Source organism: Culex quinquefasciatus, chromosome 3 (genome assembly GCF_015732765.1).
Source record: "Culex quinquefasciatus strain JHB chromosome 3, VPISU_Cqui_1.0_pri_paternal, whole genome shotgun sequence".
Classification (NCBI taxonomy): Eukaryota; Metazoa; Arthropoda; class Insecta; order Diptera; family Culicidae; genus Culex; species Culex quinquefasciatus.
The window spans coordinates 26,578,334-26,595,196 of NC_051863.1; positions in this window are offsets into that span (position 1 = coordinate 26,578,334).

Consider the following 16,863-nt stretch of genomic DNA (forward strand, 5'->3'; position numbering starts at 1 on the left):
AAAATCGATTTTCCAGCACAGCAATTTTTCAGTTCCTTTTGGAGTCCTAAACAACTCCCCAAAGTTTGGGAACGATTGGTTTAGTCCTCACTTTGCGCAAAGCGATGCTATTTTCCATATAAATTTGTATGGGAAAAACATTTTTTTATTTTGATATTTAAAAAATCCACGTTTCACGCTGTACTAAAACCGGATTCAAATTCGGATGCTCTGGAAGGTGCTCTACAACTTTCCCGAAGAGAGTATTGTGCTAGCTTGTCGCTGAAAGAAGATACAGCGTCCTCAAAACTCGTCTAAAACGTGATTTTCGATCAAAAAACACGTTTAAGACGAGTTTTGAATACGCTGTATCTTTTTTTAGGAGCAAGTTAGCACTATACTCTTTTCGGGAAAGTTGTAGAGCACCTTCCAGAGCATCCGAATATGAATCCGGTTTTAGTACAGCGTGAAACGTGGATTTTATAAATATCAAAATCCAAAAAAATGGGTTTTCCCATACAAATTTATATGGAAAATTGCATCGCTTTGCGCAAAGTGAGGACTAAACCAATCGTTCCCAAACTTTGGGGAGTTGTTTAGGACCCCAAAAGGAACTGAAAAATTGCTGTGCTCGCTAAATTTGGACAACTTTATTTTTTTTCCATACAAACATATTACACCACACTGGCCATATATTGAGATTGATCTTAAAAAAAAATTATGTTAACCGATTTGTCAAGGAATCTCTTACCTTTAAAACCATTATGCGAGATAGTTATAAGTTTTATTTAAATTTTTCCACATTTAACATTTATTAGATGAATAAATCCAAGTTCTGCTTGACCATTCAAGAAATAAAACACAACACACTGAACTAAACTAATGAACTAAATAGCTTAAGTTTCCTTGAAACAAAATAAGATTAGTTTGATTCGTTCTGACCGTTGGTTTAAAATTAATTACAATTTTAGAATACTTACTAAATTTCAGTAGAAAATGATTTAAACTAGCTGTAATTTAACACCAAAGAGCTGATTTGCCAACATTAGGTTCTCGATGGAATTAAATGGTTCCCAAGTTCAAATTTGAGATTAAACCTTATATTAAACTTGAATCTTTTTAAAGAAAAAAGAACTGGAAAAAGTTTTTATTTTTTTAATTTATGTCCAATGCGCATACGACCTTTTCAAACGCAACGCGCTAAAAACTTCCCGAGCAGACGGAAATAACTTGGGAAGGTCAGTTTTTGATATTGTGAGATGATCGAAATATGTTATTGAGATGATCGGATTAGTTGTTAAAATAACAAAAATCAATAACAAAGATTTGTTCGAAGAATAACTTAAACTGTTATTATGTTGTTATTGCAATAACAAACCCGGGCAGAAAGTCGCATCATGGGACGAACAAAAAAATAACTTGAGTTGTTTTTGCGAACATGGCATGATTTTTGTTTGTTCCAAAAACTTAAAAAATTGCCGCCGAATTTCATGATACTTTTTATGTTCCTAGACAGTGGATCATCAAATGTTTTATTTTCATTTCTATTTGATATTTTTGGACTTAGCAGAATTTCGAAAATTAATTTATTTGGGACTTTGAAAAAATTTCGACCCGTCTATCATGAGATGATATTTTGATGTTTGATCAAGTTTTCGCTGGACTTAGAAAAATTTCGAAAGCCAAATTATTTTGGGACTTAGAAAAAATTCGACCTCTCCATCAAGAGATGATATTTTCTAGTTTTATCTTGTTTTCGCTGGACTTAGCAGAATTTCGAATGCCCAATTATTTTGGGACTTAGAAAAAACCGACCTGTCAATCATGAGATGAAACAATTATTTTTCATCATGTTTTCGTTGGACTTAGCAAAATTTTCACTCCTCCACAAAATGCCAGTTTTGTTAATGGAAATTTTTATTGAGTTTTTTTGCACTTTAATTTACTTTAAATACACTAGTTAAACAAATCACATTAAACAGTATTTTACCGCACATAAAATTTCATCGAAAAGTGCAAAAATGAGCCCACGCGCTCGCTCTCTCTCTCTCTCTCTCTCTTCTCTCTTCTTTCGTTCACTGCTCGCACGCAACGCGCGAGACATGTCGTGACAGGAATCGGCAATCGGCAGACAGACAGCTTTTGCGTTCGTGGCGGGCTGGTTTGTTTACGTTTTCGCGCAGTAGTTTTCCGCGGATAAATTGTAATCCGCGAATCGCCGCGGGTTGTGAGTACGTTCTATGGCCGAGGGAGTGTGTGTTCGATCGATCCGTGGCCTTCGGGAGCCGCGATATATTGTGGTTAAGTGATTGCTTCTGTTTTGGTGGCTGGGGGCGAAGAAAAAGTTCCGCTCAGTGTTGGCGGATGCAAGGAATGTTCAGGCCAAGCAGCTGCCCCCAGAAGAGGAATCCTCTTGCCCTTAATGTCACTTGGCCTCCTCCTCCTCCTGCAGGTGCTGTCTTGACACGGATCAACGCCGGAACGATTTCGGTGGATTTGACAGGACACGGTGGGTCTCGTGGCGCAGGGGTAGCGGCTTCGGCTGCCGATCCCGATGATGCTATGAGACGCGGGTTCGATTCCCGCCTTATCCACTGAGCTTCTATCGGATGGTGAAGTAAAACGTCGGTCCCGGTTTCTCCTGTCTCGTCAGAGGCGCTGGAGCAGAAATCCCACGTTAGAGGAAGGCCATGCCCCGGGGGGCGTAGTGCCAATAGTTTCGTTTCGTTTTCGGGAGTTCTCGGTGAAGGAAAACACCGCTGGTTAAGTTTGTTTTGGTTTTGGTGTCGCGTGATTGGAATCCTGATTTGTGGGGGAACATTGTTTTCGCGAATTCGCGATTGTGTGCGTGTGTGTTTGTTTACGTTTGACGTATTCTTGGTGAACGGGTGATTACAACTGGATGAAACTTTCTTGGTGTTTCCGGAGGGGGTGAGCGAGAGAAAAACTGACAAATCCGCGTTGGTGCTGGCTGCGGCCTGCGATTGTTCATGTGACTGTGCTTTGGGGTTTGTTTACGTTTTTAATTGATTATTGTGAGTGTGTGGCAGGGGCAGGGACGTGACAATGTGACATTGCTTCTACCCCTTAAGGGGTGTCCGTGACAGAAGGAAGAACCTTTCTCTGGTTATTTCGGAGGAGGTAATCTATTGAGCGACTCGCGGGCAGTTTCCCGGTGAAGGTGGAGAGTGGAGTCCATCTGAATCGATGGTACATGCTGCTTCAAAATTCTTAGTAGGAAGAAGTATTTCAACGATTTTTTGACTCAGATAAGTATTATTTGCTTTCCTTTTCTATTTTTTTTAAATATCATGTTGGATTATTTGATAAAAAAAACCCTGGACATTCTGTTTGAGAATTGATACTTTGTGTTTTGTTTTCTTCAACAGGACCACAACCTGGACATGTTTCGGGACATTCAGCATCTGGCATTTTGTTTAATTAGACAAATTAACTGCGATGCAATCATGCTTTGGTTGGATGGATTGGAAGAGGATTAACCAGGTATGTACGAAAAATATTATTTTAAGGTGAACCTATCACTGTTCGAACTTCATTTTGTAAATTTTGCGAATATATTTTTTCAAACCAAATCAATGTAGTCATAAATTTTATATTAATTGAATTTTCACCAAGATATATTGATCACAGATGGCTTCGAAAATCTTTTTCTGGGAAGTCACTAGAATATTTTGTGCGAATTATTGTTTAAATATTTTTTAAAGACGTTCTCGTGAAGAGATTTTTTTTATTTAACGTTGTTGCCGTATTATAATGGTATAGTAGTTGTCCTAAGCTGAGATGAGGAGTACCTTTAAAAACTTAATTCAAAGAAAGATTTTGGTTTTGAGCGAATAATTCAACTGAAGAAAGAACATCATCTTTCTTCAATATTTGATTTGCTTTTATTATTTCAGTGTTTTAAAGAATTTGGGCATGAATCGTTTTTAAGTTTATAAATTGATTTTTTTAGAAGTAGATTATGTTAAAGTCAATGTAACTTTTTCCAACAAAAAGTTGTTTATATTACATTGAAAAACTGATGATCTATGTAACTTGCAATATCAAAAAAGTGAAATTTTATTTAAATATTTAATGAACCTCTTTAATTATTTTTACATTTAAAAATATTGTTGACTTTCAGTACATCATTTTAATAACAGATTGATTGAAAGTTATTAACAAAAACCTTCAAAAATAGATATGACTGGTGTCCCATAAAAATACACATTGTTACTGAGTTTTGTGGCATTAATATAAAATGAATATTAATGGCAAAAACTCAATACATAAATCGATTCAATTTAAATATCAATGTTGATAATTAATTCAATTTATACGCAATGTTTTTTCACAGTACGCTTTCACTGTGCGTGCACGCTCTCTCTCTCTCTTTTCGCTTTTCTCCCACTTGCTGCTTACACTCGCACACACGGCGAAATGTCAAAACAGGAATCAAAACAAACCGGTGCTGTGGTTTTATGTTTCGTAAATCGGGAAAAAGTGCATTTTTGGTGCATTATGTGTCGATAGTCGTATGTATTTGTGTTTGTTTATGTGTAGTGAGTGAGGAGAAAGTGGAGGTTGTCGTTTTACCGCGGAAAAAAACGATTTGTAGCGAGAACCTTGTGTGTTTTTGCGTCACCATTTTGGTGCATTAGAAGAAGGAAAACTAAGTAGATTCACCACCGCCAGAGTGGGCCACCGATGGAAACTGAGGCTTCAATTCGGTGCGGAGTGAACCCGGCAGGCTGTGCTGTTTTTGTTTATGTGTTTTATGTCGGTAATTGCGTGTGTATTAGTTTGTTTATGTGGGGATGTGGTTTGCAAAAGAATTCGGAGGAGGTTTTTCGCGATCGACTTTTGCACCTGTCACAGAAGAAGTCAGAAGAGGAATCCTCGTTGCCGGTATGGCCACCATCATTCAGCTTTACGGAAGCTCTACAATCTCCAGATTCTTCCTGTGGCAGACGGTGCTAGTTTTGCCTGTTGACAGATGCATCTCGCGGAAGAGGAGCTTTGCAGTCGCAAGGTATTATTTATTTATCACAGCCCCCAATGTTTTTGTTCTGCTGCAGCTTGTCCCCTCCGTCAAAAGCCCGGTTCAAATATTTTTTATTTTCAGCCTCTGAAGGAGGACGAGGCAAAACGGTGCAATCTAATAAGCAGCTGCGTTTTGTAACTGTCTCCAGCGGGGCGGGTCCTACCTATTTAGCAGCACCATCTTCCACCGGAAGATTTTGGGGCCTCCATCGTTCCGGTAGCCATCATTTGCATTGGACAAATCCGGTCATTTCGACAACGGAATTCTCGTTTTTATTCAGATAAGTATTGTTTGCTCACATTTTGTAGAAGTTACATTTAATAATTATTGTAAAGGCGGAGTATCTTTACAAAAATGATTTACATTTTCATTTTAGAATTGATACTTTGTGTTCTCTTCTCTTTCACAGGACAGCAATTTCTGGACAACCATCATCATATCATAGTATTCATCATAGGGGATTGACTGGATGGATTTAGAGATCATTTACAAGGTATGTTAAAAAATATTGTTATGTGAACATATCACTTTTTATCAATTGGATATTAAATACATGTCAATTCCCGTTTTTTTTTTAAGATAATGGGTCTTAATTGAAAACATTCATGGTGTTAATTTTTGAGATATTACCCTTAAAACTACTTTTGAGAAAAACTTCTTGCAAATTGTAATTCTCGCTTACTTTTTAAAAAGGTCCTATGTTAATAGGAAACTCATGGCGCTTTGGTGGTTTTGAAAAAGTAATCTAGAATTATTTATTGGCAAAAATAAAAAGGAATCTAAAAATATGCAATTCAGCATTTCAATAAGACGATTACACCAGTTGTATGATTCACGTTTTTTCAATTCGTATTCAGTCATATTTTCGTTTTGCAAAATCATCTTCAATCAAAGTCATCTTTATGGTTTATGGGTTTATGGTACCCATGCTTATTAATGTTAACCCCAAATCAAACAAAATTATCAATTTATGTAAATAAGTTAGACTCTAGTACATTTATATATTTTCAGAAAAAAAAACACCAATATATCACTTGTTTTCATAGTTCTTTTATGTTTTCAGATGACAGTTTTGACATAAAAAAAACTTCTTCTGACTATTTTTTTTGTAAACAGTGCATTGGGCTTACACACTTACCAAAAATCATGATTTTCTGAGTTCAATATCCCACTTTTCATACAATTTTTTGAGTTCAGGTACTACAACCATAAAAATGGTTAATCGTATGAAAAGTGGGATATTGAACTCAGAAAATCATGATTTTTGGTAAGGGTGTACTCAGTTCAGATAGCGCGATGCACTTTTACTTAAAAAATAAGCCCTTTTAAGTTTTCTGTCGAAAAATACCATCTGAAAATAAAAATGTATCATGGGAAGTTACGAATTATGGATTTGTAAGATTTCTTCACAAATCACAACTTTTCATGATACATTAATGTTTCTGGATGATATTTTTACGAACAGTTTTTTTCAGGCAAAAACCTGAACCTGTCATGATTTTTTATGTTTCTTAATGATATTTTTTCGCACCAATTTTTTCAGGAAAAAGCAGAATTGGCCATGATTATTTCATGTTCCTGGATGATATTTTTCGGTACCATGACATGATATTTTTAAGTTCAAAATGTCAACTTGGTTTGATATTTTTTTGATGTTTCGTAGAGTAACTCATGTTACATTTTATGTTTCTACATCTCTTAAGTCAAGCGTTCTGGAAACATGTCATCTTCATGTTTTTGGCAACATGACAAGTTTACCGTAAGATGTAATTTTCTGATCGGGAACCAATAACACAGAAGGAATCATGAAGGAATAACAAGATTTGTTATTTTGTGCGGAGAGGTGGAGCAGCATAATAACAAAAAATGTTATTGAACTGGTATGTCTCCATAACAAAAAAAGTTATTGTTTTGGTTTATTTGTAATTTGCAAATAAACCTGCAGTTGCCATAACTCCTCTGTACTAGTCAGGGCTGCAGAGTCGGGTACCTCCAAGCGACTTTGAATCCATACTTTGAAGACAACTCCGACTCTGGATGCAGGATATGACGTCAACGACGACTTCAGCTCTCCAAAAATACCCGACTTCACAGATTCCGACTCCAAGTAAAAGTTGCTGAAAATTTGCTGAATCCGATGCAGTCTCCGAGGTCTCACTCCAGCTCGAACTTCAACGTCAGCTCCGACTTCCTGGCTCTGTGAAAATAATAACAGTTTTTGTTATTCGCACTACAAATATTCTCAATAAATAAATCAATAATCCGTTAGGGAATATAACAAAATTTAAAAAAAAAAATGAACTCTCAAAAGTTAATTTTATCGGATTAATTTTAGCTTGAAACCCCATTTCATGGTGAAATAAATGACCCCGATAAAATTGGTCAAAATTATTTCATAGTTCTAGCCAATTTTAGTAAAATCCCTTAGGAGGTATATCGTATATCAAATAATAAAAAAACCAACTTTCGAAATTTCAACTTTTTAGAATAGTTTAAGCTTAAGGACCCCATTTCATGGTCAAAACGAAACGAAATTAGACAAAATTATCCCAAAGATCTAAACATATTTAACAAAAGAAAAAATAATAACAGATTGTGTTATGGACACATAGAAACTTTTCCATTTGTGCGATTTATGGCATTTTTTTTTCTAAGTCAGTATACCGAACGAATAACAAATTTTGTTATTAGAAGAGTTTTTGAAATGTATAACATTTCCTCTTATTAGCGTGTTATTAAACATTTTCAATATAATATCACTTCAATACCAAATTTTGTTATTTTATCAGAAACTGTTATTATTTTTTCTTCTTGAAGTTGAACTTCAGCATAAAATAATAACACTTTTTGTTATTTTAACAGGATTTGTTATTGAAATATTATTAATTTTGTTATTACCGTCTGCCCGGGTTGGTTCGATCTTGGTTCGATTTTGACTTCACTCTCTTTATATGTGGATGACAGTCGTGACGTAGCCGTGCTTTAAAGACGTCTTTTTAATGCAAACCCGGACAGACGGTAATAACAAAATTCATGTCATTTCAATAATAAATACGGTTAAAATAACAGAAATTTTTATGGAATCTTCTCGAAAAAAACATTTTGCTTAAGAGTTTAATAACAGTTTATGTTATCCTAACAAAATTTGTTATTGGTCTGATATTGGTTGATAGCCAAAACAACATGAGAATAACATTTTTTGTTATGAAAGAATAACTCCAACTGTTATTAGGATGATAGGATTCGTAGTTAAAATAACAAAAAAAATAATAACAAAAATAAGTTGGAAAAATAAACAAAAACAATCCAATAACAAACAAATCATAACGATGAAAAACAAATCTTGTTATAAAAAACATAAAATGTTATTGGTCTAGTATTTTCAAATAACAAAAAAAAATCACTCAAAAATCAGCCTAATTATGGTTGTGTTAATACATTCAATACGGGATACGGATCAAACTTTAAAAAGAATTTGAAAAAAAGTAAGAATTTTCTCATAAAATATTGTTTAACAAATATTGTGTTGATTTATCTACGCCCTTTTTACCAAAAGAATATTTTCAATTTTAAAATTTCTGATCCAGGCCGGTTAAACATTAACTCTCCGATGAGGTATCTCGATTTATAATAATTTGCTCCAGCCACGCCGTGCGCGACCCCATACACGTTTGTTTTGGTGGATTTTGATTGAAAAAGTTTTTAATTGCTTCTGCTTCATTAAAAATTTAAATCGTACATCTACACGCTCGAAGTGCAACCACCACATCGCGCTCGACTGCTGTTCATAATATGTGTGTGGCAGCCCCAAAAAACGGCCGGAAGCGGATTTTGTGGCTTTTTTGGTTGCAAAATTTTGTATATTTGCAGGGTTCTTTTGAGAACACAAAAATTATGAGGAAATAAAGCAGCACTAATTAACTCGCCAGACTGTTATGGGGTTCGTTTTTTTATCTTGCTTTTAAGGAAATCTATGATATTGGCGAAACTTTCAAGTTAAACAAAATATAAAATATAATAAAGTAGGTAGTTGAGAATTATTTGACCTATTTAAATTTAAACAAAAAGGCCTAAGCTAGAATTAACCCAATTTGAGCCCCAAAATTCAAAGCAAAAAGATCCAATTTCGGCTTCGTTACTGCTTCCATATTGTAACCCAAGAATGAACTTCGAGATCAACAACTAAAACTAGGAGTGTCACACCCATATCAGCAAATACGACACCTGAAGGGGTCAACGTGTGGCATTTTATGGACCACCACTTTTTCTCATTGTTTCACCACTAGGGTGGTTCCAATTTTTCGAATCCGGAATGAAGTTGTTCTTCAAATTTAAGATAAGATAGATAGATCTCAATTCGTTGTATATCCATAAATTTCCCTCAACAAAAATTCTACCCTATTTGCATACCATTTCTCATCACAAGTCGTTTTTTCTTTCCTTCATTTTCCCATCAAAATTTTGCACGATGGATTTTCCTTTCATCTTCTGCCAACCTTTTTGCCCTAGACATGAGAGGTAAAAACTGCAACGGAAAAGCCGCAATCCACGTCCCAGTTCGGTGCGGGATCCATTGCTTTTTTGTTCGCAATCAAACCCCATCCAAAGCATCCCACGTCCGCTTCACTTCGAAACCGTGACGATTTCCGACCTAGATCCGACTTTTCGCTCCGATGAGCCAACATGAATGACACATGGCGAGTTTTCAGCTGGCAAGAAATTTTGTGATTTGATCTTTGATAGTTTTTTACGCAGACATTCCTCGATTACCATCGAAGAATATTTCTGGAGTTTTTTTTAAGGTGGTTTATTGGACCTTTTCAAAAAAAAACTCCAGATTTAGAAAATTTACAGTCCAAAATCCTCGCAAAAAAGTTTCTTCAAAAAACCAAATAATTTTGATTCAGCTCAAAAATAACCCCAAAAATACTACAAGAAATATAGGGGAAATATACCCATTTTAAGCCTAATAAGCGATTGTGTTTGAATGATGCTGGATAATCTGGAGTGTTTCTTGAAATTTACTGAACATTTCTGTTTATTTTCACTTCTACTAAAAGTTACTCTATTCCTTTTACAAGCATTTAAAAAAAATATTTCCCAAATGCATTCTAATCAGACGATTGCATTGGGCCACGCCCTTTTATCTATTTTCAGCTTAGTTCTTTTTTTCTTCCAGCGCTCTTTTGGGTCTGCTGAAGTTGCATTCATAGAGAAAGTTTCCTGGCATCACTGGCTCACTCCAACAGGCGCTGCTGGTGGTGTTGGTGGCTACCCTTTGCTCTTTATTTGCTTTCGCTTCTCGTTCGGTCTTCTTAAGCCTTCGATTGGAATGGGTCGTCAAAAGGCAAATGTCAAAAGACTTGGCACGTTTGTTTTTTTTATGGCGCTCGCTAATTATTTACATGTTTCGGAATTATTTTTCAAGTAAGTGACTAACTAATGTGCAAAAGAACATGTTGCCGATAGTTGGAAGCAATTTTATATCTTAAGCGCTTTGAAATCGTTAGCGCAAGTGAAACGATATTGATAGCGACATTCGTTAAGCGGTTAAGCCCTCATCTTGCGTGTGGATGTGTGTGTGCCAACAAAATGATGAGAAATGGTCTCGCAAAATAGAAATTATGATGCTTTAAATTTGATATTTTTGGCCAGTAAATGGCACAAATTTGCGTGCTTACTAGAGGCGGTGCTGTTGCTGGTAAGTTTATTGCCTAAATAGTATTTTTGGAGCATTAATCGAGCATCAAACTCGTCATAAGATGAAGATAGGTGTTTGATTAGAAAGGGTATATTTCCCCTATAATCCAAGATGGCAAAAATGATGTTATAAGAACTTTGAGAAATTGTAACTTCGCGGCTTTGGATCAAGGCTTATGAACAATCGACATTTTTGTGACAGTTGACTGAGCTCGTCTCTCGTTTGACTTTGATACTCCGCTCTCACACACTCACACACTCTCGCACACATCCGAACGAATGAGCGCAACGCAAGTCACTCACACAGTCATTTGACTCTCACCACGCAGAGCTCTTGCACCCTTACCAAAAATCATGATTTTTTGAGTTCCAAATCCCACTTTTCATACGAATTTTTCAGTTCAACCCATATAACCATTTTTATGGTTGTAGTACCTGAACTCAAAACATCGTATGAAAAGTGGGATTTGGAACTCAAAAAATCATGATTTTTGGTAAGGGTGTGCGTTCGAATTCTTCCCATATTCCGATCACACACAAGCAAGACAGAGAAAAGTAAACAAAGAGAACCCAAAAAGAGAAAGAGCATATGTCGTCGTGTCGCCCGGCTGTTTTGAGTGTTGGGCTCGGCATTCTTTTGTGTCACCTTCGTGTGTGTCAACTGACGGTCGCGTTCAACTGACGCTCGTGACCGGTGCTGTCAGTGAACATTCAACGAGCAGCAATTTCTGTCAGTAACTGATATTTTGTCTCAAAGATGATTGAACGAAACTTTTCGAATCGCGACTTCCCCTTGCGGATTCACTGTAATTTGTATGAATAAACTGCTTCAAACAGCCTACTTCGTTTCGTTTAACGGGCCGCCGTTTCCACTCGTTAGACAATCCCGCAGCCTAGCGATTTTCTGTGTCATCGTGCCCGTTGCAGCACAGAATCGCACGAGAAAAGCCTATTAGCGACGAAACGAGTCCTGTGCGGAATCGAAACTCACCGGGAAATGCAAATTTATTCCAATGGTTCCGACCGGGGTCGGTGCGGCGCTGACTGCAGGTTGTGTTTTTTTTTCTTCTTTCTTCTGTATATGATGGGAACCATCATGAGCCGGAAACATTCCGTGCCCCTCTAAACCCTAAAGACAGCGCTTTGGCAGACGCGACACAGGTGTGGCACAAACGGAAGGGTGACGGTGGTACGAGTGTGGCAGATTTCAGCGGAAATCGAACCCGGTGGAAGATTACGTTTTCGGAAGGTGGATTGTTGGAAGGAGTGAAGCAGTATTGCACCTTTTTTGTTAGCAATTTTTGTCTTTTTTGTCTTTTTTGTCTTTTTTGTCTTTTTTGTCTTTTTTGTCTTTTTTGTCTTTTTTGTCTTTTTTGTCTTTTTTGTCTTTTTTGTCTTTTTTGTCTTTTTTGTCTTTTTTGTCTTTTTGTCTTTTTGTCTTTTTGTCTTTTTGTCTTTTTGTCTTTTTGTCTTTTTGACTTTTTGTCTTTTTGTCTTTTTGTCTTTTTGTCTTTTTGTCTTTTTGTCTTTTTGTCTTTTTGTCTTTTTGTCTTTTTGTCTTTTTGTCTTTTTGTCTTTTTGTCTTTTTGTCTTTTTGACTTTTTGTCTTTTTGTCTTTTTGTCTTTTTGTCTTTTTGTCTTTTTGTCTTTTTGTCTTTTTGTCTTTTTGTCTTTTTGTCTTTTTGTCTTTTTGTCTTTTTGTCTTTTTGTCTTTTTGTCTTTTTGTCTTTTTGTCTTTTTGTCTTTTTGTCTTTTTGTCTTTTTGTCTTTTTGTCTTTTTGTCTTTTTGTCTTTTTGTCTTTTTGTCTTTTTGTCTTTTTGTCTTTTTGTCTTTTTGTCTTTTTGTCTTTTTGTCTTTTTGTCTTTTTGTCTTTTTGTCTTTTTGTCTTTTTGTCTTTTTGTCTTTTTGTCTTTTTGTCTTTTTGTCTTTTTGTATTTTTGTCTTTTTGTCTTTTTGTCTTTTTGTCTTTTTGTCTTTTTGTCTTTTTGTCTTTTTGTCTTTTTGTCTTTTTTGTCTTTTTTGTCTTTTTTGTCTTTTTTGTCTTTTTTGTCTTTTTTGTCTTTTTTGTCTTTTTTGTCTTTTTTGTCTTTTTTGTCTTTTTTGTCTTTTTTGTCTTTTTTCGTCACAAGTATTATTATCTCAAATCCTAAAGCATTTTTTCTACTGATAGATAGATAAATCCGACTTTTTTCACCAACCTTGTCCTCGTCCCTCGGATGTGAAATCAAATCAGATGCAGGAACATTGTAACACTCACCGTTTCCCCTGGGAAGCTCAAATAAAAATGTACAAAAAAGAAGAAGAAAATATAAAAGAACGGCAGCATTTGATTTAATCTACTTTTTGATACGAAATCCTCTTTCGAGCTTCTTTTTTCTCCCTTTTCTCCCTCGCTCTCGATCCGGAAGGATGTGGCACTGCCTGGCAGGGGCAACACACCTTTGGCACCAAAGAAGGTGGGACACCGGATCACACTGGTTTTGCATCTTCGTTACCTAATCCTTATGAATTTAAATTCCTACGACAAAGAAGACGACGACGACGATGCTGACTCGTGAGGTCGTAAGGGGAAGCAAAACAGCTTACCTGTCCTGTAGGGATGGGTAGGTATTGCTTGAGTCATGAGTCGCGCGTCAGCTGGCATCCGCAGGGAGGGAAAGGGCAAGAAATAAGGAACCGGATGAGGCCACCAATGGAGTACACCCGGTTTGCAGGAAGAAGTCGTTAACCTAGATTTGCATCGAGGGTGATTCCAGGAAATGATTAAATTTTAGGAAATTCATACGGACAAATGTTGAACAAACTACCGTGGGGCTCCTCCATTTGAATTGCTGCAGAGGATTTGGGTACAAACTGGAGTATGGTTTCAATCTTATGGCATTAAAATTAGACCGCTGCAAAAATGTCTCAGAGTTTATGTTAAATATTTTCTTACAAATTAGAACTCGACTTTTTTATATCGTCTTTATTTTACTTTTATTAGACTTTTTATCCAGGTTTTTCTGCGAAGATGGCGTTACAAATGGTGCACGCCCGAAATGTCAAAACCGCGCAGTGGAACCAACATTAGAAAATAAAAGTGTGGCTGTCATGCCATAACAGAGCAGTTCTCTACGAAATCGGTCTTTTTTCTTTAATTTAATTTTTTGTCTTTTTTTATCCGGCTAAAACTGTTATGGTGCTTTCGGTATGCCCAAAGAAGCCGTTTTGCATCATTAGTTTGTCCATATAATTTTCCATCCAAATTTGGCAGCTATCCATATAAAAAAGATGTGTGAAAATTCAAAAATCTGTATCTTTGGAAGGAATTTGGATGGAATTGGTGATTTTTCATTTAACTTTTTGTCACTAAAACTTGATTTGCAATAAAACACTATTTTTATTTTTTTTATATATGTTTTAGGGAACATCAAATGCCAACTTTTCAGAAATTTCCAGAATTGGCAAAAAATCTTTAACCGAGTTATGAATTTTTGAATCAATACTGATTTTAAAAAAAAAATCGAAATTTTCGTCGGAAAAAAATTTAACTTCATTTTTGCCTTCCTCACTGAGGTAAGGCTATAATCCTGCTCGAAAAATGAACTTTTGAAATACAGCTCGTAGACCTATATTCATGTATACCTATCGACTCAGAATCGAAAACTGAACAAATGTCTGTGTGTGTGTATGTGTGTATGTATGTATTCAAAATTCTTGCCAAGTTTTCTCAGCACTAGCTGGACCGATTTTGATCAAACCAGTTGCATTCGACTTGGTTTAGGGTCCCATACATCGCTATTGAATTGTTTGAAGTTTCGATAAATAGTTAAAAAGTTACGTATAAAAATGTGTTTTCACATTTATCCGGATCTCACTTATATGCATGAAAACTATGTCCGGATCCATCATCCAACCCATCGTTGGTTAGGTAATTGAGAGACTTTTCCAACGAATTCAAAACATTGAAGATCTGGCAACCCTGTCTCGAGATATGACCACTTAAGTGATATCGATGCACTTTTTGGAAGCCGGATCTCACTTAAATGTATGTAAACTATGTCCGGATCCACCATCCGACCCATCGTTGGTTAGGTAATCGAAAAACCTTTCCAACGAATCCAAAACACTGAAGATCTGGCAACCCTGTCTCAAGATATGGCCACTTAAGTAATATTTATGTACTTTTTAAAAGCCGGAACTCACTTAAATGTATGTAAACTATGTCCGGATCCACCATCCGACCCATCGTTGGTTAGGTAATCGAAAAACCTTTCCAACGAGTCCAAAACACTGAAGATCTGGCAACCCTGTCTCAAGATATGGCCACTTAAGTAATATTTATGTACTTTTTAAAAGCCGGATCTCACTTAAATGTATGTAAACTATGTCCGGATCCACCATCCGACCCATCGTTGGTTAGGTAATCGAAAAACCTTTCCAACGAATCCAAAACACTGAAGATCTGGCAACCTTGTCTCGATTTATGATTACTTAAGTTATATGTGTGTACGTTTTTTTCTGGATTCAAAAAAATAGCTCAAATATGTGTCCAAACCACTCATATTACCCATTGTTGGTAAAAAAAGAGGAAGGCATCAACCACATAGGTGGATTAAGTTAGTTTTCGATGTAAAATTTGATCAAAAAGTACTTAAGTGAAATTTTGATAAAATGCACCGTTTTCAAGTTATAGCCATTTTTAGGTACATGGTGTCGATCCAAATACCAAAATAAAATTCCCTGACTTTTCCCTGACCTCTCCAGACCACCAATTTATTTTTATTTTTTTATTTTTTACTACCATATTGTTTGGAGCGTTTTTGTTGTTTCATGCATTTTCCTTTTTGAATATTGAAAATTTAAGATATTGATAAAAATCAATGACTTTTTTATTTTATTTTTTAACGATGGATTCTGCAAATACTTAAAACTTTTTTTTTATTTTGTCAATCATTTTTTTCTAATCGAACATCCAAAATGAGCAACCATAAAATTGTCCTATGTTTTTTTTATCTGGTGATGCCATTTTAAATGTTGCCCTTTACCAAAAAATCTAGAGTTTTTTTTTGAATGGGTCCTGTTAAACATATGAAACACAATAGCTTACAGGACCATTAAAAAAAACTCTAGAAATAATTAATAATTACAATTGTTGCAAATTTTAAACTGCGATTAGTTAGTTTCATTTCTTTTCCCAAGGAAAATTTAAAGTTAAAAGTTTTCAAAAAAACAATTGAAAATTTGAATTAAAGTAAGAAGTCATGTTTAATTTTAAAATTGTTGCGTTTGCGGAATTTTCAAACGAATTAGGACGATGCGATTTTTGATTGTGTTTTTATAAAAAAAAAAAACAACTTTTCCGAGGAGACCATATTTTATAAATTCTTGAACTCTCAAATTCCTTTATTCAGAATTGTTACGGAGAAATCGAAAAAAAAACCCGCGCCATGCCAAAACCCAATCCGCGCAAAATTCGCGTCATTTTAAGAAAAATAATTTTGCGACAAACATTCAAAAGAGTTTCATAATAAATTCTATTTTGTAATCTGGGGACGCAGAATCTTGAAACCCTGAAAATGTATTTTTGCTAGGATTAGGTTAACTAAAGGAAAAAGCCAAAACAAACATTCTGGTAAAAAAAATCAAAAATTTCAACATTTAGAAATTTAGATCTAAAAACTGAATGAAATCTTAATAAAAAATAAAAAAAATTAAAAATTGTAAGAAATTCTCGATCTTGAGGTTTAAAATTTAAGATACAGTTCATACTCGATGATCTTACCAAAGCGTCACTTAGAAAAAATCGAAGCAAATTTTCCTACATCTTCTTCACAAAATTTCTCTAACCGAAAAAAAACTCCAAAAACACTTAAAATTTTATCAGGTTTCTAAGATGGTAACAAAAATGGCAGCATTCGAGAATCAAGGCATTTAAGAATTGAAGAATTGAGGAATTAAAGAATTGAAGAATTGAAGAATTGAGGAATTGAAAAATTGAAGAATTGAAGAATTCAAGAATTCAAGAATTCAAGAATTCAAGAATTGAAGAATTTAAGAATTTAAAATTAATATTTTTTTTTTGTTCTCTTGATTGTTTTATTTAATTTTTTTTATTTGAATATTGATATCTTTGATTTTTGTTTTCAGATTTTTTTTA